We start from the raw sequence: 21,747 nt of genomic DNA on the forward strand, positions 1-21,747 counted from the left end.
GTGAGGAATGTTTCTTGACTGGTTTCTCTAGGAGAGAAATGTGTGCCAGGCTGTTAGAGGAGGCAGCTGGCTTCCCAGCCTACTTTGTCTGAATAACTGGGAGGCTGGTACAGCCAGACAACCCTAAACCAGACCCGCAATCTCATAGAGAGGCAGAGAAAGGAAGACATCCAAAGGGCGAGGACAAAATGGTGGCAGCGGTTAAAGGGGCGACACACTCAGAGCTTCTCTCTGCTTCTACTGTCCCTAGGGGTAAGACAGTCCAAGTCAGGGGTTCTTAACTTATGGTCTTTGAGCTTGCTTTAAATTTGTTTTTTAAAGGTTTCACAAATATTTTAATAACAGTATTTCAAGAAAATTATTTTCCTTTGTAATGCTACATATTTAAAAACATGATTTTGGGGGCAGTGAGGTGAAACTATAGATAGAGCTTGTTTGCCTCAGTTTCCTGTCAAATGAGCTGGAGAAGGAAATGGCAAACCATTCCAGTATCTTTGCCAAGAAAACCCCCAAACACAAAAACACAGAGAGTCAGACATGACTGAAAAACTAACACCATTTGGGGCAGTTTAGGTGGCTCAGTGGATTGAGAACCAGGTCTGGAGTCTGGAGGACCTGAGTTCACATGTGACCTTGGACACTTGTTAGCTGTGTGACCCTGGGCTAGTCACTTAACTTCAGCTGCCTAGAACTTCCTGCTCTTCGGTCTTAGAAGCAATACCTAGTAGCAATTCTAAGCCAGAAAGTTAAAGAAATGATCCTGAAAATGGGTTCATAGTCTTCGACAGATTGCCTGAGAGATCTATGGCATCGCCCAGTTGAGATACCCTAAGCGTCCCCTTTTTGTGTCATACGGCAATTCTTCTAACATGGGGGCTGAGGACCCTAACTCTAGAGCTGGAAGGGCCCTAAAAGTCATGGAATCCAAACCCCTTGTTTTTCAGATGAGGCCCAGGGAGGCTACGCAAGCTGCCCGATGCCAGGTGGGTAGTAAGCCCCCTATTTTCCCTGGCATGGGTACCACCTCCATCAATTCCTTAGGAGGGTTTCTGAGATGACAGAGTAGTTCAATTCAGTTCAAATCCATTCAGCAAGCATTAATTATTTGCCTACTGTGTGCAAGCCGCAGGACACAAAAACTAAAGAGTCCCTGTCCTCAAGGAGCTTGTATTCTACCACCAGAAAAGTGACTCAGTACCTGCTGGCCTGACTTCTGGCAACAAGTGTCCCCCAGGTTAGCCAGCTGAACCTGGAGTAACGCAGCACTTCCCTTGCCAAGAATTCCAGGTGGGTAAGACCCGCCTGAGCCTCTACTTCAATGGAAAACCTTGGGGAGGTCAGGATTACCGGCATGCCATGAGACCTTTAGGGAAGGCTACCACGTGTGTGAAAACAGAGTGCACAATGTGAGAAAGGACGACTGGGAAGACTTAAACTAAAGAGCAACAATAACAAAAAGGGTTTGCCCTAGCAAAGAGTTGAGAAAATGTACCGATGTTATTGCTTTCTTTCCAGAGTGGGGGAGCTGTATGGAACTATTGGGTCTATTGTCAGACTTGTTGGATTTATGGAATTTTTTTTTAAACCCTTCCCTTCTGTCTTAGTATCAATCTGACACCAGATCGATAAAGGCTAGGTAACTGAGGTTTAAGTGACTGGCCCAAGGTCACACAGCTAGGAAGTGTCTGAAGCCACATTTGAACTCAGGTCCTCCTAACTCCCAAGCCTGGCTCTCTAGGCACTCTGCTAGCCAGCTGCCCCCTGTGTGTGGGGTAACTTTTGCTCAATTTTTCTCTTTTATTTTTTATTCTTTGTTACAATACTTGGCTTCCTAGATAGGGGGGAAAGGAGGGATATATTCAGAAAAAAAGGCTATGTACAAATACAAAATAGCAATACATTTCTTTCACGGAAAAGAAAATATGTACTACCAGATAAGCATTCCAAAGTGGTCAAAGACTTCTGTCTCACATTTACCAAAATATTCATAGTAGCAATGTTTGTCATGCTACTTTTGTAGAGCAGATTAGAAACAATGTAAGGCAATTCTGTTATAATACCCATTTAGGAAACTCGAATTTATCTCAACAAGATTGATATATCAGGGCACATTTTCAGCATAACTCAAATTTCCAGTTTGCTTCTGCTCAGTTTCTTGAGAAACGCTGAGGAAACCAAAAACTGCATCACTTCAAAATAATCCACAATCTGTGATGCTTCTGATGCCCATTTCCATAAGCCAAACTGCATTCTTGGCCAAGGTAAAGGGCCATATTTATTATATATCTTCTTGTGCATCAGGAGTTGTGATTGTAGAAGGGCTGGCCCTCACCTTCCACTATTGCCTCTCACCTTAAGGCCAAGAGTTGTGGTCTATATTGTACCCAATTTGCTGTATGGCCTGGAGCTGACTGAGCTGCTATCAGCCTAAGGCAGTGATGGCAAACTTTTTAGACTGAGTGCTGGGTCCCACCCTCAGAGGATCATGCTGTGCCCCTCACCTCCACTGAGTGTTGGCTCCACCCTGATCCCCCTTACCCCACCCAGGGGAGGAAGAATGTTTCCATTGGGCTGCTGGGGGGAGGGGGGAGGGAAATGAAGAATGTCCTCAGCAAGTGTAGAGATGGGGAGGGGAGTAGTCTGAGAACTCTGCTTTCCAGCTCTGCTGCCTGTGAGCTACCCATCTTACCCCACCATGTGCTCCCATTGGCTGCTGAGCAGAGAGGCAGGGCATGTGAAAAAAAATCCTCAGGGATGATGGAGAGGGGGAGGGGAGCAGCTCTACCCAAATCCCTCTGGCTTTTTAGTAAGGAATGTGGGGTGGGAGGGCCCACGTGCCCACAGAGAGTGCTCTGTGTACCATAAGTTCACCATCACTGGCCTAAGGCCTCAGACAAGGCTATTATCAATTGTAATATTTATAGATTTCTTTTTTTTTTAATTTAAAAACCCTTACCTTCCGTCTTGGAGTCAATACTGTGGATTGGCTCCAAGGCAAAAGAGTGGTAAGGGCTAGGCAATGGGGGTTAAGTGACTTGCCCAGGGTCACACAGCTGGGAAATGTCTGAGGCCAGATTTGAACCTAGGACCTCCCATCTCTAGGCCTGACTCTCAATCCACTGAGCCACCCAGCTGCCCCCATTTATATATTTCTTAACCATTTAACATATATAAAAATATAAATATATATATTTTATAAATATATATAAAATAATATAAATATAGGTTTCTATTATTTTCTTTTATGTATTAATAAAGTTTTTATGCCTTGAGCCCCTAAACTCCATTCCCCCAGAAATTATATATATATATATATTTTTTTTTTTTTAAATTTTGAGAGTTTGGTACTTTGGGGGAACTCAGATATCTTCTTGTAGCAGAATTGCCTATCAATACCTATCACCTATAGTAAATCCTGGAGGAATATAAATCTAAGAGAATATTATTGGGAAGTAATGAGAAATTTAGAAAAATAAAAAATTTGTATGAACTGATCCAGGACAAGCTAAGCAGAATGATATACACAATAGCCACAATAATAAATATATTTAAAAAAACTCCAAACCCCAAAACATGAAACACCAAAAGGAAGCCAAGCTTTGGCCATTATAATGACCATTTTAGTCAGACAAGGAATAATGAAACATACCTCCCTCCTCTCAGCAGAGGGGAGACAGTAGAATAGGAACTAGAGAATCACTTTACATCCATATCAGGCAAGGTCACAGTGATATCAGTTCTTGGTTAACTGATTTTCATTGTTACAAGGTATATAGTTCAATTCTAGGTTGGGGGAAAAATAAAATATCTGGAAATGACTCTAATGTCCAAAAAGATATTAGTAAAACTGATCTTCCCAAATGAAAGAAAAAACAAAACAACACAAAAGACAAGCTCAAATAAACATCACAGGTAGATTTACCTTCTGTTTAAAGAAGGTTCTGGGTTCAAATCTGGTCTCAGACACTTCCTAGCTGTGGTGACCCTGGGGAAATCACTTGACCCCCATTGCCTAGCCCTTACCACTCTTCTGCCTTGGAACTGATACACAGTATTGATTCTAAGATGGAGATAAGAGTTTTTTAAAAAGCCACTTGGATTTAGAAATAAAGAATGAGTTGGAATCAGTAAGACCTGAGATTGAATCCAATCTCGGGGATTTACTAGCTGTGTGACTCATAAAGTGATTTAACCTCTGAGACAGCATAAGCAAAGCAACATATACCTCAAAGCACTCTATACACGTTCAGTCATTTTTTTCAATTGTGTCTGACTCTCTGTGACTCCTTTTGGGGTTTCCTTGGCAAAAATCCCGGAGTGGCTGGCCATTTCCTTCTCCAGCTCATTTGACAGAAGAAATTGAGGCAAACAAGATTAAGTGACTTGCCCAGGGTCACCTAGCCATTAAGTGTCTGAGGATAGATTTGAACTCCAGGCCTGCCACTTTATCCCGTGTCACATCTAGCGGCCCTCCATAAATGCCAGTTATCCGTATCTGCTCCACACAACTTATTACCACCTTGCAGTGTTCTCTGATTGTTGTGCAGGTCTTAATTTTGTCCTCAGATGTAATTATAAAATTGCTAAAGGAAGGGGGGTAGCTTTATATTTTCTATGAGTAATCACCACATCACAGCATTTGGAAGCTGTAAGGGGCATAGAAGGTAATTAATAAAATTAACAAACAAAAGTTCACAATAGCTAAGAGCTTTATGTAGATATTAAAGCTTTCGATCCTCACAACAGCAGTGGAAGGCAGCATCTACTTCAGTGGTTTCCCATTTCATGGTCCTCAAACTGGGGGTTTGTGATGACTGACCCAAAGGGTTCATACCACGGAGTCTTTCATAGTGCTCTAAATGATAAAGAATATTATGCAATAGTATGCGAAATCACCCTGAGGGATCCAACACATTCCGTTGTGGTGGTTAAAAGGCGTTTGTATAGGGTCAGCTAGGTGGCTCAGTGGACAGAGAGAGAGCCAGGACTGGTGGCAGGAGGTTTGGGGTTCCAATTCTGCATCAGGCACTTCTTAGCTGTGTGTGACCCTGGACAAGTCATTTACCTTGCCTGGCCCTTACTACTCTTCTGCCTTGGAATGAAACTTGGGAGCAGTTCTAAGCCAGAACTGGTAGGGGATTTTTAACAATAACAACAAAAAGCCATCCGAGATCACTGATGGAGTCAAGTCTCCTTTCCTGAGGAGGGGAAAGTCTTCCATATCTCTCTCCAAAGAACCTGGCCCAGTATATTGCAAGAGAAGATGATCCTCTCCTTTTTCTTCTTTTTTAATACTTCTTTCCTATTCTTTTATTTGGTTACACGAGTTCCAAGCTGTTTCCCTCCCTCCCTCCCAACCCCACACTAGGGAAGGCCAGCGTTTGACACATGCGCTCCTTTACTCTGAATAATAACAGTTAATACTTCGGGCTTTAGGATTATCCAGTTTAAGATTGGGATTACAGGTTTAGATCTGCTGGAAGAGAATTTAAGAGATCATCTTGTCCAAACCCTTTATTTTATAAACATGCCCTTTGGTTCAGCTCTACTACCTGTGTGATGTTGGGCAAGTCCCTTAACCCTTCCGGTCCTCAGTATTTCTGTCTGTACAATGACTACAAAGGCTTAAAAGGCCACCTCTAAATGCATGATCCTACCACAAACAAGGCCCAGAGATCCTAGAGGGAGTACATGATACAGCAGAGATTTGAACCCAGGTCTTCTGACTGTGTTTTCAATGGCACTGAGTTGCCTCCACATGCATTAGCCCCTTGGATCCTTGTAACAACTCCGAGAGGGAGGTGGTGCAAAGATGATCCCTTCTAAGTTTCAATTCAATTGTTTTTCAACTGTGCCCAACTCTTTGGGGCCCCATTTAGGGTTTTCTTGGCTAAGATACTAGAGTGGTTTGCTATTTTCTTCTCTGGCTCATTTGACAGATGAGGAAACTGAGGCAAAGAGAGTGCAGTGACTTGCTCAGAGGAACAAGCTAGTAGGCATCCGAGGGCAGATCTGAGCCACGCCTGGTGTTTTATCTACTCCCTGTCCCAAGTGACAGGTAAGGAAATTCCGGTTTGGGAATGTTGTGGAATATTACATAGCTTGATAAGTGGCAGAGCCAGGGCTCAAACCCGGGCCTTCTGCCTGGAAGCCCTGCTGATCGATGAGTTTGAGTAGGGGGCAGATGGGCTGCAGTGAAACACACCTGCTACCTGAGACCACTCTTCCTGCTCTGGCTGCCCAAGAAAGAGGACACTGTCCAATTGGGAACCTGCCTGCGGAGTTTAGCTAAGGGTGGCAAAGCGCTTGACAAATATTATCTCACTGTATCCTCAAAACAATCCTGGGAGGTAGAGGTGCTATTATCACCCCCATTTTATAGATGAGGTAACTGAGAAAGTGAAGTGACTGTCCCAGGGTCACACAGTGGGTACCTGAGTCCTGATTTGAACTCGGGTCTTTCTGACTAGATGTCCAACACTGCAGCTGATGCACCCCCCCCCCCCTGCCCAGCTGCAGGTAACTTGAATGGAAAATCATGCACTTATCATTAATTCATCATCACCACTTCACTGCCATGATGCTTCTCCCTAGATCCCAGTACACTGCTGTCTATAGGCTCCAGAAAGGCAAGCCTGGAGCACAGAATCTTGAGTCAGAGAATCTCATTTTAATCTGTGACATAAATAGGGAGGCCAATTTTATTGTCATTCAGGCATGCCTGACTCTTAGTGACCCTATCTGGGTTTGGGTTTTTTTGGCAAAGATCCTGGAGTGATTTGCCATTTCTTTCTCCAGCTTTTTTTAATAGATGAGGACACTGAGGCAAACAGGGGTAAGTGACTTGCTTAGGGCCACACAACGACCTAAGTATCTGAGGCTAGGCTCCAGGCCTGACGCTCAGTCTACTAGAGTGCCACCTGGCTGGCCTGGGGAGGTGAAGAGGCTGCTTAAAAAGGCGTCAGGAGGTTTGTTTTTCCCGATTCCTCCTCTTCTCGTGGCTATTTCCATGCCTGGAGCCTCGGAGTTTCCTCCCCTTCAGACTCGGCTCCTACCTCACCTTCCCCCGCCTCCTCCCTGACGGTGCTTCTCAGAGATCACATTCTGCTTCCACTGTTCATGTCCGAGTGGACAAAGCGACTTGCACTTGTCTTCCCCACTACAGTGTGGGCTCCTGAGGACAGAGACCTCGCTTTGCCTTTTTTCATAGTCAGAGCTAAGCAGAGGGTCTGTGCTTCAGGGCTTCCAGAGCGATCCCTAATAACGGCTTACTGAATGACACCGCCCGGAGATCCAAGGTGGAAAGGACCTCGATGTGTGAGGATATTCCCAGAAGCACTTTTGTGGCAGCAACACTTGGGGGAAAGGTGGCGCCCACCAAATGGACTCTGAAAGCGCTTGGAGAATGAGAAGCTTGAGAGGACTTCTACTAACTGATACCGAGAGAAGAGAGCAGAACCAGCAAAACAATTACACACACACACACTAAAAAAAGGAGGAAAACTATGAAAATCAACCTCGACCAATCATAGCTCTGGCAGCCTGAACATGAAATTTGTCATCTGACTCTTAACTACCAAGAGGTGATGATGGATTAGAAGTCCAGAATGAGATATAAAATTTCAGATAAGTCTAATAATAGAATGATTAAAAAAACTATATTGATCCAAGGGAATGGGGCAGTTAGGTGGCACAGTGCATAAAGCACTGGACTTGGAATCAGGATTCATCTTGAGTTCAAATCCAGCAGTAGACACCTACTACCTAGGTGACCCTGGGCAAGTCCCTTAAGTCTTTTTGCTTTAGTTTCCTCAGCTGTAAAATGAACTGGAGGGGGCAGCTAGGTGGCTCAGTGTATTGAAAGCCAGGTCTAGAGATGGGGAGGTCCTGGGTTCAAATATGATCTCAGACACGTCCTAGCTAGGACCCTGGGCAAGTCACTTAAGCTCCACTGTCTAGTCCTTTCCACTTCTCTTCCTTGGAATCAATATACAGTATTGATTCTGAGAGAGAAAGTAAGGGTTTAAAAAAATGAACTGGAGAAGGAAATGGCAAATCACTTGCCAAGAAAATCCCAAACTGGGGTCATGGAGAGTGGGACATGGCTGAACCAAGTGAATGCCAATACCACCATCACCACCATAACAAGGGAAAGCATTTTTTTTAGGGGAGAGGGAGAACTGCAGGATGGCAGTGATACTAAAACAAAGAAGGGGAGGGGACATCCATGAATGATTTTTAAAAAACAAAAGAGAATGAAAGGAATTTGAGAAGAGGCCACAGACAAATAGGTAAGTGTTGGAACTAACAAGTTACATTTGACTTCTAGTAAAAAAACAGCCATATATAGTAGAGAGAAGAATGAACAAATGATACCTTACAATCCACAATCCTCTTTTTTGTTTTTCTTTGTATATGTCAATGTTCACACTTGTTGGTGTTTATTGATTTCCTAGTAAAAAAAAAATTAAACCTGAAAGCAACACAAGAAAAACATTTTTAAGACGAAAGAAGGGTCAAGGGTCAAAGAAACTATTCTTTGGCCTTGGGATTACCTAGTCCCCTTCTACCCTTCAATAAGCAGGGATATTGGAAAGCTGGATGCACATCTGGAAAGCACCCTTTTCCTCACCTCGTAAAAATCTCTCACTTTCACCAAGGCCAGGGGCAATAGCCTTCTAGAAGTCTTTCCTATTAATGTTAATGCTCTCACTTTCCTCAACCAATCACTTCAATCACGGGGCCAATCAATCAATCAAGTACCTAATATGGGAGGGGGTAGGGGGAAACACATTTATCAAGCCCTACTATGTGCCAGGCCCACTATAACTATAGACTCATTCGAGCCTTCCACAACCCCTTTGAGGTAGGAGCTGTGATCCCCTTTTTATAGTTGAAGAAACGGAGGCAGGGAAGTTAAGTGACTTGCTCAGGGTCACCTACTACTTGTCTGAGGTCACTTTTGAACTCGGGTGCTCTGACTCCAGACCCAGTGCTCTATCCACTGTGTCTCCTAGCTGCCTTCAGTGCCAAACACTAATTTGGGCACTGGGGAGGAAAGGACACACATGAAAGTCTCTGCCTTTGAGGAGCTAACAAGTATTTATGCAAACATAGACAAAACAAGGTCATTTGGGGAAGAAGGTACTAGCAGCTAAGGAGCTCAAGAAAGGCTTCGTGTAGAAGGGGTGTTGGAGACAGAGAAGCTCGGAGGGAAAACTAGGGATTCTCCTCGAATTAGCTTGTTACGCTCATCTGTTTTCACATGGCATCCTCCTACCTCTAAATTGTGAGTTGTATGTCCAGTACGTCACAGGGATCTGCACATAGTAGGTGTTTAATAAATACTGTTTGGATTTGCTGCCTAACAATGCAAATAACAATTTGCATTTAGAAGGCATCTTGCTTGCCAAAGGTTCAAAGCACATGAAGTCAGAAGGGCTCTCCACTGCCACCGAGTCCAACCTTCGTCTGAACAATATTCCTTCCTTCCTTCCTTCCTTCCTTCCTTCCTTCCTTTTCTCCTTCCCTCCTTCCCTCCTTCCTTCCTTCCTTCCTTCCTTCCTTCCCTCCCTCCTTCCTTCCTTCCTTCCTTCCTTCCTTCCTTTTAAATAAACCCTTACCTTCTGTCTTACAATTAATACTGTGTATTGGTTCCAAAGCAGAAGAATGGTAAGGGCTAGGCAATGGGGGTTAAGTGACTTGCCCAGGGTCACACAGCTGGGAAGTGTCTGAGGCCAGATTTGAATCCAGGACCTCCCCTCTCCAGGCCTGGCTCTCAGTCCACCGAGCAACCCAGCTGCCCCCCCCCCCCCCAACATTTGTGACAGACAGCTGCCTATCTTCACTGATTCAATACAGGCAAGGACAGGGAAATCACTACCTCACAGAACAGCTCTTTCCACTCTGATTGTTAGGAAGTTTTACTTTCTATCAGGTTAAAATCTGCCTCTCTCACTTCCACTCATTGTTCCTAGTTCTGCCTTCTGGGGCCAGATAGAACAAGGTTAATGCCTCTAGCAAACATACTGAAGACAATCCTATAATAACAATAATCTAATAAAACAATAATAGCTAACATATAACACTTCCAAGGCTGGCAAAACATGTTCTAAATGTCATCTTGCTTTATCCTCATAACAACCCTAGGAGGTAGAAGATATGATATTCCAATTTTATAGAAGAGAATATGGAGGCAGACAGAGGTGCAACGGCTTGTAGAGACAGCTGGTGGTCTAGAGGATGGAATGTTGGGCCCCGAGGGAGTGAGTCAGGGAGGCCCGAGCCTCAGAAACCCTCGGACAAGTCATTTCACCTCTTGTCTACCTCCGTTTCCTCAGAAAACTGTAAAATGATCACGATAAAGAGTATTTACTCGCCAGAATCATGAGGATAAAATGAGATATTTGTCAAGGACTTTGCAAACCTCAAAGTGCTGGATGCACACGGACAATTATTATTACATTCCCCCTAAGAATTCTCTTTTCCACGCAGTTACTGTGGAGAGGCTGAGGCAAGTTACTACTTTATTAACAATCTCCTTAGCCTCGGAAAGGTGGTATGGAATAGGGAATAAAGAGCTAGCCTTAGAACCAGGAAGACCTAGATTCAAGTGCTCTCGGGCACATCCTAGCTCTATAACAGCAGGCAAGTACCTTTATTGTCTCAATGGTCGCCAAAATCAGAATGACTTGCTGAAAAGGTGCCAACCTGTGCTGATAGAGAAAATGTCCTTATCTAGGAGTTTCCTGTAGCACAGGAATCACAGGTCCAGTCCGTCCTCTTCCTCTCCAAACCCTAGGACAAACTCATGGTCTCCATTCCGTTTTTCCAAAATGGGGGAAAATGAGGCAGAGAGAGATGAAAGTTCTAAATCATGCAGTCAGTCTAAAAACACCAAGGTGAGAATGAATTCTGAAGTGGCCATTGGCCCTAACTTCTGGATAAGCCCCATCAGCCACACGACCTCTCCAGCTCCTCCTGTGGCCTGGGTTCAACGTTCAGACCTGAGCCAAGTGCAAAATATCCCTTTCTGGTTATTTCAGCATAGAGGGCTCCGAGCGGGGAGGTCCAAGCTGAGCATAAGTTTGCACTGTGTAATAGACATAATGAGAAATTTGGGATGGTACATTCCTGCCAAGCTTTACTCCAAAGCTGGCCTCCATAATCTTGGCAGGGAAAACCTTAGTGGGGGGGGGGGCAGTGTTTGCAGAGAAGTGGTAGAAAAACCAAACAAACCCATGAGTGGTGATATAGACGGGCCTATTTGTTCTAATTCAGTTTAATTCAACAAATAGTTATTAAATGCCAACTCTGTACTTGCGTTATCTAACTGCACTGGGCCCTTACCACAGCAAGGTAATCCTTGTACTCGTCTTTGATTGATTCCCTACTTTGCTTCCCACAAAAGCTGATCCAAATATATATTTTTTTCTCTCCTCAATACTCACACTTTTCTCTCTCTCTCTTCCTCTCAGCTAAGGATCTGCCCTCTTACTTTACTAAGAAAATGGAGGTCATTCATCGTGATCACAGTAAGTTCCCTCCTCGACCTTTCTCTCCATGTGACCAGTTTTCTCTCCTTTCTGCCAGGTGGTCCCACTTCTTGCCCAGGCCAACTACTCTACATGCACCTTTAATCCCATCTCCTCTCATTTTTTCCAACAGAGCTTCCCCCATTATCATCTACTACCTTTAATGTTCAATTCAATAAACATTTGTCAAGCACCATTTTCAGCACATTGGAAATGGAACTCACCTTTCCCAACAAACCCAACCCCTTTCCCAAGCTCCCCAATTTCTGTTGAATGTCTTCATTCTCTCCCAATCTACCAGCTCTTTCTCTGCTGCCAACAAACATGCTCATGTCTCCCCCATCCTTAAAAACCTTTTTGTTTTTCAGTTGTTTTTTAGTTGTGTCTGAACCTTCATGACCCCATTTGGGGTTTGCTTAGCAGAGATAATAGGATGGCTTTGCCATTTCCTTCTCCAGCTCATTTTACAGATAAGGAAACTGAGGCAAACACGGTTAAATGATTTGCCCAGGGTCACAGACCTAAGTAGGGAAATTCTCAAGGAATAATCAACACAAGTCTTAGAGATTAAAAATCCTGGTTATAAAAACTCATCAGACCAAAGGGCACTGTTGAGGAGAGCATACTAGCCAAGGGGGTCTTGGAACCTGAGGACAAAAGCATAGGAGGAGTTTGCATTTAGAATGCTCTTGTGGATTAGGATGTCTCTTCAGAGGTGTTTACATCTGTGTTTCTCTAGAAATCTTCCACCTTAAAGGAAAAAAAAATCCTCCCTTCTACCCTGTAGGGGGGAAATAACCTCTGAGGAGACACCCTCTTTGAGAGTTTCTGCTCATTTTTAAGAGCCAAAGCATTTCTGGGACCCTTCCTACCTTTCTCTTAATAAATTCAATCAATTAATTGGAGAGAATTAAAAGCACTTTCTTCACAACTCTGAGGTGGGTAATAATAACAATTATAACTCATGATTGATTATATGGTGTTTTTAAAGTTTACAAAGAATTCCCTTCACAACAACCCAGTAAGGTGAGTGATACTAATTCATATTTATATGGTCTTTTAAAGTTTTCCTTCCTTCCTTCCTTCCTTCCTTCCTTCCTTCCTTCCTTCCTTCCTTCCTTCCTTCCTTCCTTCCTTCCTTCCTTCCCTCCCTCCCTATCCCTACCTCCTGTCTTAGTATCAATTCTAAGACAGAAGAGTGGCAAGGGCTAGCAATTAGGGTTAAGTGATTTGCCCATAGCTAGGAAGTGTCTTCAGTCAAATCTGAACCCAGGTTCACCCAACTCTAGGCCTGGCACTCTATCCAACTGTGCTACCTAGCTGCTCCTACCTTTTACAGTTTCAAAGAATCATGGGATGTCAGAGCCCCAAGGTACCTTAGTAGACCCGGCCCCAAAACAGATGAGAAAACTGAGGCCCAAATAAATAAGATGATCTCTTTGGGGTCAAGTAAGTCATGTTAGTGATAGGCCTACAAGCTAAGTCTCTGACTCCAAATACGGTGCTTTTCCCACTCTTCTTGCTATTGGGGGTGTGGGGAGGGGCAAATCTGGACCTGCAACTCATCAGCACAAGACACTTGGGAGAGAGAAAGAAGGATCAGCTGGTTGTCTGTAACACAGAATCTTAATGAGTGAGCCGAGACTCTGACAACCTCACACCACTAGTTCTGGGTCAGAGGCAGGAAGAGAACCCTGGATTTCCTGATTCCAAAGCCAAGCACATTATCTGCTATACCTCATTATAGTATCCTAGACTGTGAGTTGGAGTGAACCCTCAGAGGTCCTTGCAGAGAGCTTTCTTGTTTTACAGATGAGAAAGGTAAAGAAACAGAGCTTAAAAGATTTGTCTGGGAAAGCAGAGCTAGTTACGGTCAGAGGCAGGATCTGAAGGTTTTCTTAACTCCAAGAGGCCTATCCACTACATCACCCTGCTCTACTGGCCGAGGCTAGGTTATTAGAACCTAGTTTGGGGTTCAAGAGGCAGCTAGGTGGAGCTGTGGATTGAGAGCCAAGTCTAGAGCCGGGAAGACTCAGCTTCCTGAGTTCAAATATGACCTCAGACAGTTACTTACGGTGTAACCCTGGGCAAGTCACTTGACCCTGTTTGCCTCAGTTTACTCATCTGTAAAATGAATCAGGGAAGGAAATGGTAAACCATTCTAATCTCTGCCAAGAAAACTCCAACTAGAAGAATTGAACATGCCCGAAATGGCTGAACGACAATAAAAGTTTGGCGTTTGAGGGAAGATGCACAGTGCTGACTACTTGTATGACCTTGGGCAAATCACTCAACCCAGATTCCGCCTCCTTATCTGTACATGGGGGGAGCCAGCCTAGATTAGTGTTGTCAAAAATCAAATAGAAACAGACCCCGGAACCACATATTTTGACTTAGAAAACCACACATTAACACTATCTCCCTCCTGGTATTTTTTTACTTTTTTGGTTAAACATTTCTAATTACATTTTAATCTGGTTCAGGCAGCACTCTGGAATTCTGCAGAGCCATTAGTCAGACACCTCTGACCAAGATGGCCTCTGAGATACCGTCCAGCTTAAGGTCAATTATCCTGTGAAATACAAAATAAAATCCCTGTGCTTAAGGAACTTATGGTCTAGATCCGTTATTCTCAACACCGGAATCCACAAGAAGTCTGTGGATAGATGTCTGGGCATCCGCGAACTTGGATCAGAAAAAATTACATCTTTATTTATACTAACCTCTAGCTGAAATTTAGCATTTCCTTCAGTTATGAATTCAGGCAACAAACCACGGCAGTATTAGGCTTCCCAGACCGCCAAAGGGGCCCATAGCCCACAAAAAAGATGGTATAGGCAGGGAGCCAACACATACATATAACACAACCATTAGTCAACAACACAAAACAGGGCTTATCAAATGCCAAAATGTACCAGTAGTACGCATGATGAGTCCTAGTGAGGCACGCCACACTGGGTCATTGTGATTGTGACTGTGTGTAAGTACCTCACAATGAGGTGATGGCACAGTGAGTCCAGAATAACTGTCAGGGAGCCTTTTACGGAAGGTGTCAAATATTTAAAAAGTGATAGCACCTCTGATCTTAAATTACAGGCCAAAGAGACGGGGCTATCCCGGCCTCCAGGATTCAGAGAAGTGGGTCAGTTCGCCCGAGCGACGGGAATCAAGGTGGCTTTTGAGTAGCAAAGCCCTAATGGCGCTCCTACACCCAAAGGGCTCGTCGAGGACAGACGACCATCCGTCGGTGCTTCCCCTACAGGCCCGGATTCTTTCGGCTTGCCTCTCCGGAGGGAGGCCCCTTCTTTCGGCCACCCCTCCGCCCGTCACCCTGCTCCGGCCTCTCGTCAGAATCTGGAACCAACAGTAACTTGTGCAGCTCCACTGAAAATTGCTGGGTCAGCCATGCCCCAGCCTTCCAGTTTGTGCCGTCCCAGAGCAGTCAAGTGTCCTGCCTGAGTCACTCAGTAAATCAGTAACGGAGCCTGGCCATCAGCCCAGATCGCCTTCATCCCAGGGCACTGTTCTAACAACCAGCTGACTCTGCCAGGAAGAATTCCCAGACGCAGAGTCCGAAAAGCAGCCTGTGACCCCAGTGCTGGGACGGTGGGAGGCAGCCTGCGCAAACGGAAGGCAATGCCTTGAGGACAGAGGAGAGGGGGGGGCTCTTCCCCCTGTCCCCCGTACACGCGCTAGCCTGGACAGACAGCAAGCCCATCTCCATGACTTGGGGCTGGAGGTGGGGGGAGAGCAAGTTAATTAAAAGGCAGGACCACAAGCCATAGTGGAGACGATGAGTCTCAGACATGCTCAAATGGGCCGCCACAGCTGCTGCTCCTGCCAAGAGGAGCTGATGGACTATAAAAGCAGGAGATGCCTGCACTATGGCAGGATGCCTGTGGACTCCAGGGCACAGATGGCTGCTGTTTCTGCCTCCTACAAAGTCCACCCAAGTCAAAGGTGAAGCTCAGAAAGGACTGCTAGCATTCTGATAAAGCCTGAAGGTTTGCCAAACCCATTATAGACATAATCTCATGGGAGCTTCACAACAGGTAAGCACCAGCGGATTATCCCCATTTAACCGAAGCAGGAACCGAGACTAGGCTAGATTTGTGATTTGCCCATGAGTGGCACGACTGGTGAACATCACAAGCAATATTCAAACCCAGGTCTTCCCTTGCCCAAAGGTCTCACATCTTTCCCACCATGCCCTCCAAGTCTCAAAAAGTAAACCCTGTACCATTTCCCCACTCTTTTGTGGAAGGGCAAGAGTCTGCTAGTTTGGAACATTGCAGGTAAAGTCACTTTTTTTCAATATATTATTCATTGATTTAGCTGAAAATTTTCCTCCTCTTCCTCAAAAAAAAAATTGTAGTAAGGGATAGTGCCCTGGGAAGGGGAAGAGATAGATGCAAGGAGAAATCTAGGCAATATAAAACTAAAAGATACAAATAAAAATCTACTTTTAAAAAAGAAAGCAAGGACAACTAGGCAGCACAACAAATAGGGCAACAGGCCTGGAGTCAGCAGGACCTAGGTTCAAATCTGGCCTCAGACACTTCCTAATTGCATGAGCCTGGGCAAGTCATTTAACCTCAAATGCTCAGCCTTTATTGCTCCTGTCTTAGAACTGACACTAAGGATGGGAGGGAGGGAGGGAGAAGGAATGGAAGGAAGGAAGGAAGGAAGGAAGGAAGGAAGGAAGGAAGGAAGGAAGGAAGGAAGGAAGGAAGGAAGAAAGGAAGGAAGGAAGGAAGGGAGAGAAGGTACTTATCTTTCAGCCTGGTCAATTAATCAACAAATGGATACTAAGCATCTACTTTGTCCAAAATGCTGTCTTAGCCTTTGTGGAAGATAGGGATGAACCCATGATTTCACTGGTGCAAAGTTTCCCAGGTAAAGAAATTCCAAACTAATGTAGATTGGCAACTTGTAGTAGCCGACATCATTGCAATAAAACTCAATAGAAATGAGAGCTCATTTCCCTATACCCTACACCAAGATAAACTCAGAATGGGTGAATGACTTGAACATGAAGAAGGAAACTATAAGCAAATTAGGTTGACACAGAATAGTATACATGTCAGATCTTTGGGAAAAGAAAGACTTTAAAACCAAGGAAGACTTAGAAAAAGTCACAAAATGTAAAATAAATAATTTTGATTACATCAAATTAAAAAGTTTTTGTACAAACAAAACCAATGTAACCAAAATTAGAAGGCAAGCCACAAACTGGGAAACAATCTTCATAACAAAAACTTCTGACAAAGGTCTAATTACCCAAATTTACAAAGAGCTAAATCAATTGTATAAAAAAAATGGAGCCATTCCCCAATTGATAAATGGGCAAGGGATATGAATAGGCAGTTTTCTGCCAAAGAAATCAAAACTATTAATAAACACATGAAAAAGTGCTCTAAATCTCTTATCAGAGAGATGCAAATCAAAACAACTCTGAGGTATTACCTCATACCTAGCAGATTGGCTAACATGACAGCAACAGAAAGTAATGAATGCTGGAGGGGATGTGACAAAGTTGGGACACTAATACATTGCTGGTGGAGTTGTGAATTGATCCAACTATTCTGGAGGGCAATTTGGAACTATGCCCAAAGGGCACTAAAAGACTGTCTGTCCTTTGATCCAGCCATAGCACTGCTGGGTTTGTATCCCAAAGAGATAATAAGGAAAAAGACATGTACAAGAATATTCATAGCTGCGATCTTTGTGGTGGCAAAAAACTGGAAAACGAGGGGATGCCCTTCAATTGGGGAATGGCTGAACAAATTGTGGTATATGTTGGTGATGGAATACTATTATGCTAACAGGAATAATGAACTGGAGAAAGTCCATGTGAACAGGATTGAACTCCAGGAAGTGTTGCAGAGTAAGAGGAGCAGAACCAAGAGAACATTGTACACAGAGACTGATACACTGTGGTACAATCAATGTAATGGACTTCTCCATTAGTGGCAATGCAGTGATCTTGAACAAGCTGGAGGGGTCTATGAGAAAGAGGAAAAACTGTGGGAGTAAAAACACAGAAGAAAAACAACGGCTTGATTATATGGGTTGATGGGGATATGGTTGGGGATATAGACTCTAAACAATCATCCTAGTGCAAACACCAACAACATGGAAATAGGTTTTGATCAAGGACACATGCAATACCCACTGGAATTGCGCATCGGCTATGGGAAGGGGGGGAGGGGAGGGAGGAATAGAATATGATTTTTGTAACCAAGGAATAATGTTTGAAATTGACCAATTTAAAAAATATATAAGATTTAAAACAAAGGAAATGAGAGCTGCTGAACTGTACATGCAAATCCCAGCTGGCCGCACAATAGCAAAGAAAACCACATTTTAATATTATCTGTGTCCTGTTGTATTTTTACTGATTTTGCTAAATATTTCCCAATTGCATCAAAAAAAGAAAACTTACCTTCCATCTTAGAATTGCAACTAAGTATAAATATCGGTTACAAGGCAGAAGTGAGGTCAGGGCTAGGCAATTGAGGCTAAGTGACTTGCCCAGGGTCTTGCTAGGGAGAGTCTGAGGCCAGATTTGAGAATAAATCCTCCTCCAGAACTAGACACTAAGGGCTTAGAAAAGAAGATAAAAATGACTTTCTCAGGATCATGTAACCAGAATGTACCACCTCTTTAGCCACCACACACCCTGGCCTCTCTGTGGAAGGTACTTTGTGTAAAAACCAGACTTTGTCAATCAAAGAATCTATAGACTCCATTAGTCAATCAACTGATCAACAAACATTTATCAAATGACTTTTCTGTGCCAGGCACTGTGCTAAGTGCTGAGGAATCAATGAGAAAAGTAAACCAGTCCCTGCTCCTAGGGAGAAGGCATCTATCCAGGAAAAGCTAAATACTAATGAGAGTCAGGCAGATTGAGTCAGGTCAGGAAATAGTAGTCTGGGGTTCAAATCTAATCTCCGACGTGTCCTAACTATGTGACCCTGGGCAAGTCACTTAATCCCAATTGCCTAAGCCCTGCCCACTCTTCTGCCTTGGAACCAATATTTAGTATTGCTTCTAAGACAATATAAGGGTTAATTTTTTTTATTATTATTACAAAGGTTAAAAACCAAAACAAAGTTTCAGGACGATTAATCATCCAACAAGCAGCAGAGACAATAAGGGTTGTACTGGGCTATGAGGAGGGTGACTAGAAATCATGCCACCTGGAGATCAGCTGGAGCACCCAAAGCCACTGAGCTTAGAAGAGAGAAGGCTTGGGCGGGGAGCAACACTATAGGTACCTTCTAGTACCTAAAGGGCTCTCATACGTGGGTTAGGCTTGTTCTGCTAGGGGGCAAGAGGCAGAAGTGGAAGTGATGAGTGGAAGCTGATGAGAACGATTTAGGCTCCATGGAAGGAAAACATTCTTCATCATTCAAGAGAGTCAAGGTCTGTGCCCTCAAGACACACACCTTCTAATGAGAAAACTAAACAGCCAGCTGTGTTCAAGACCTAGCGAGTAGATGGATGGTGGTGATCCCAGAAGTAATCTGGGGCAGCTGGGCGGCAGTGGGTAGGGCGCTGAGCAGGGATTCAAGAAGACTCATCTCTCTGAGTTTCAACCTGGTCTCAGAAACAGAATAAGCTGGGTGACCCTGGGCTAGTCATTTCACCCTGTTTGCTTCAGGAAAAGGAAATGCCAAAGGACTTCTAGTATCTCTGAACAGAAAACCCTAAATGAGTCTGCCAGGAGGGACATGACCGAAAACGACTGGACAACAAATCTCTAAGGGAAGACACTAGCAGGAGGGGGGGGGATGGGACTGGGAAAGACCCCCCTGCAGAAGGTGGGATTTAAGCTGAAAGAAGTCAGGGAAGCAGGGAAGCCAGGGGGCAGATGGTAGGAATCTTTCTGGAATTCTGCCTTCTAGAGTTGGGGGGAGACAATGAAAAGAATCATCCCACATCAAGAGGGAGCAAGTTTGTTGTTGGAGATCTTCAAGCAAAGGCTGATAGGAACCGGAGACATCCTAGAGGGGATCTAGGGTTGCATGAGGTGTCCTACTTCTTCTACTTCCCCTCTGAGAAGAGGTCACTTCCAATGGAAGTCTGGAAGAGGAGGAGCTCATGTAGCTGGGCTGACTGGGGAGAATTTCATCAAGAAGGCAGGATGTAAGCCAGGCAACAAAGGATAACTAGCCAACTGGAGGGAAAATAATATCAACCAACGTGGGAGAAACAACCAAGTCAAGAAATGAGGCCTATTAGATCCTCTGTTTTCTCCATGTGTACTGAAAACTCTGCACAGCTTAGCAGGAGAGCTGAGAATTCTAGCTGAAAATTCTGTCACAGGGGTGGAGTTAGGTCTAAAGATGGAGGTCCTGGGTTCAAATCTGACCTCAGATCCTTCCTAGCTGTGTGACCCTGGGCAAGTCACTTGACCCCCATTGCCTGGGCTCAATACACAGTATTGATTCCAAGATGGAAGATAAGGGTTAAAAAAATGATCACCAGCCAACTTGGGTATTTCAAAGACTACCTTTGTAGGTCCTGATGGTGGGGTATGCCTTTTTCAGAGGCTAGGTTTGACAAAATAATGAAAAAAGGAATGAATGAAAGAAAAAGCATATATTTACTATGTTCCAAGCCCTAAGCTAGGCACGAGGAGGGGGAATCCACATGGAGGAGTAAGGCAGTCCCTGCTCCCAAAGAGCTCACATTTTAATGGGGAAGACAACACACGTAGGAGGTTAAAACTGTAAGCCAGATGGAAAAGTCCCATGGTCCTTAGGGTGAAGCAAGGAAGCAGGTGCATCTTTTTTAAAATGTTGTTTTCACTGATAAAATCATATCTGTTTCTGAAGTTGAACCATATGACAGTGCTACGGATGAGGCATCAGAAAGGGAGCATATAAGCTCCCACTGTGTACACCTATGAGCTTTTAAAGGGTTTAAATCACCCTGTGGTCTGTGAAAGTCCCACTCTGGAGAGTCTAACCCATATCCCTCCCCACCCCCCAGCAGTTTCTTTCTTTCTTTCTTTCTTTCTTCTCCAATGCTTATTTTCCATCTTAGCAACAACTCTAAGTCAGAAGGGCAAGGGCGACACCAACAGAATAATTAAGTGACTTAAGGCTCACACCGCTAGGAAATGTCTGAGGCCAGATTTGAAAACCCTTCTGACTTCAGACCTGGCAGTCTATCCACTGTGCCACCCAGCTGCCCCCAGTCACCCTCCATTTCTGCATACATTCCCCATCACCAAACCCGAGTCATCCTTTATAACCCTTCCAACACCCAAAACCCAAGTTAAGTTAAAAGTAGAAAAAGTTCAATAAAGTTAACCAACATCTCAGTCAAATCTGATGGTAGGCAGTTTTTCACATTCATATTTCTGCAAGGGAAGGGAGGAAGATATATCTTCCCATCTCTTCTTCAGAGATAAGCTTGGAGTAACTTTGGTTCTTGAAAGTGACACCAACCTCACACCTAAGCAGATTGGCCAATATGATAGGAAAGTAAAGCGGTAAATGCTGGAGGGGATGTGGCAAAATTGGGACACTTATGCATTGTTGGTGGAGTGGTGAACTGATCCAACCACTCTGGAGGGCAATCTGGAACTATGCCCAAAGGGCTATAAAAGAGTGCCTGCCCTTTGATTTGGTAACAGCACTACTGGGTCTATATCCCAAAGAGATCACAAAAAAGGGGAGAGGACCTCTTTGCACAAAAATATTTATAGGTGCTCTTTTTTGTGGTGGCAAAGACTTGGAAACTGAGGGGGGTGTCCCTCCATTGAGGAATGGCTGAACAAACTGTGGTACATGTTGGTGATGGAATACTATTGTGCTATTAGAAATAATGATTTCAGAAAGGGTCAGAGAGATCTGCAGGAACTGATGCAGAGTGAAATAAGCAGGACTGGGAGAACATTGTCTGCAATGACTGCAATATTGGACAATGATTATCTGTGAAAACGTGACTCCTCTGAGTACAGCAACGCGATGATGATCTGGGACAATCCTGAAGGACTTTCGACAGGAAATGCGATCACCTCCAGAGAAAAGAGCAGTTGGAGTCGTCTTTCCCATCAGTGTATTTGGGGTTCTGGTTATGTGTGTGCTCTTACAATGACCAATATGGAAGTGTGCATTGCATGAAAAAAAAGCGAGGCCAGTGAAATGCAGGGCCAGGTAGCTATTAAAGTAAGAGGCAGGGAGGTATACTTTAG

At 44.2% G+C, this 21,747-nt stretch overlaps 1 protein-coding gene across 5 annotated transcripts in view; it reads right to left on the minus strand.

Moving 5' to 3' along the window:
- ZHX2 (zinc fingers and homeoboxes 2) overlaps positions 1–21,747 on the minus strand; it is a 211,492-nt gene that overhangs the window by 177,459 nt on the left and 12,286 nt on the right. Inside the window, exon 1 of one of the 5 annotated variants that reach the window (XM_056823145.1) lies at positions 14,258–15,899. The exons of 3 other annotated variants lie outside the window; for them this stretch is intronic. The gene's annotated coding sequence lies outside the window, so the exon portion shown is untranslated. Of the gene's footprint in view, positions 1–8,376; positions 8,442–14,257; positions 15,900–21,747 lie in introns of those variants that run through there. One more of the 5 variants, XM_056823147.1, reaches the window with a different exon arrangement.

The sequence above is a fragment of the Monodelphis domestica genome, chromosome 3 (assembly GCF_027887165.1).
Source record: "Monodelphis domestica isolate mMonDom1 chromosome 3, mMonDom1.pri, whole genome shotgun sequence".
Lineage (NCBI taxonomy): Eukaryota > Metazoa > Chordata > Mammalia > Didelphimorphia > Didelphidae > Monodelphis > Monodelphis domestica.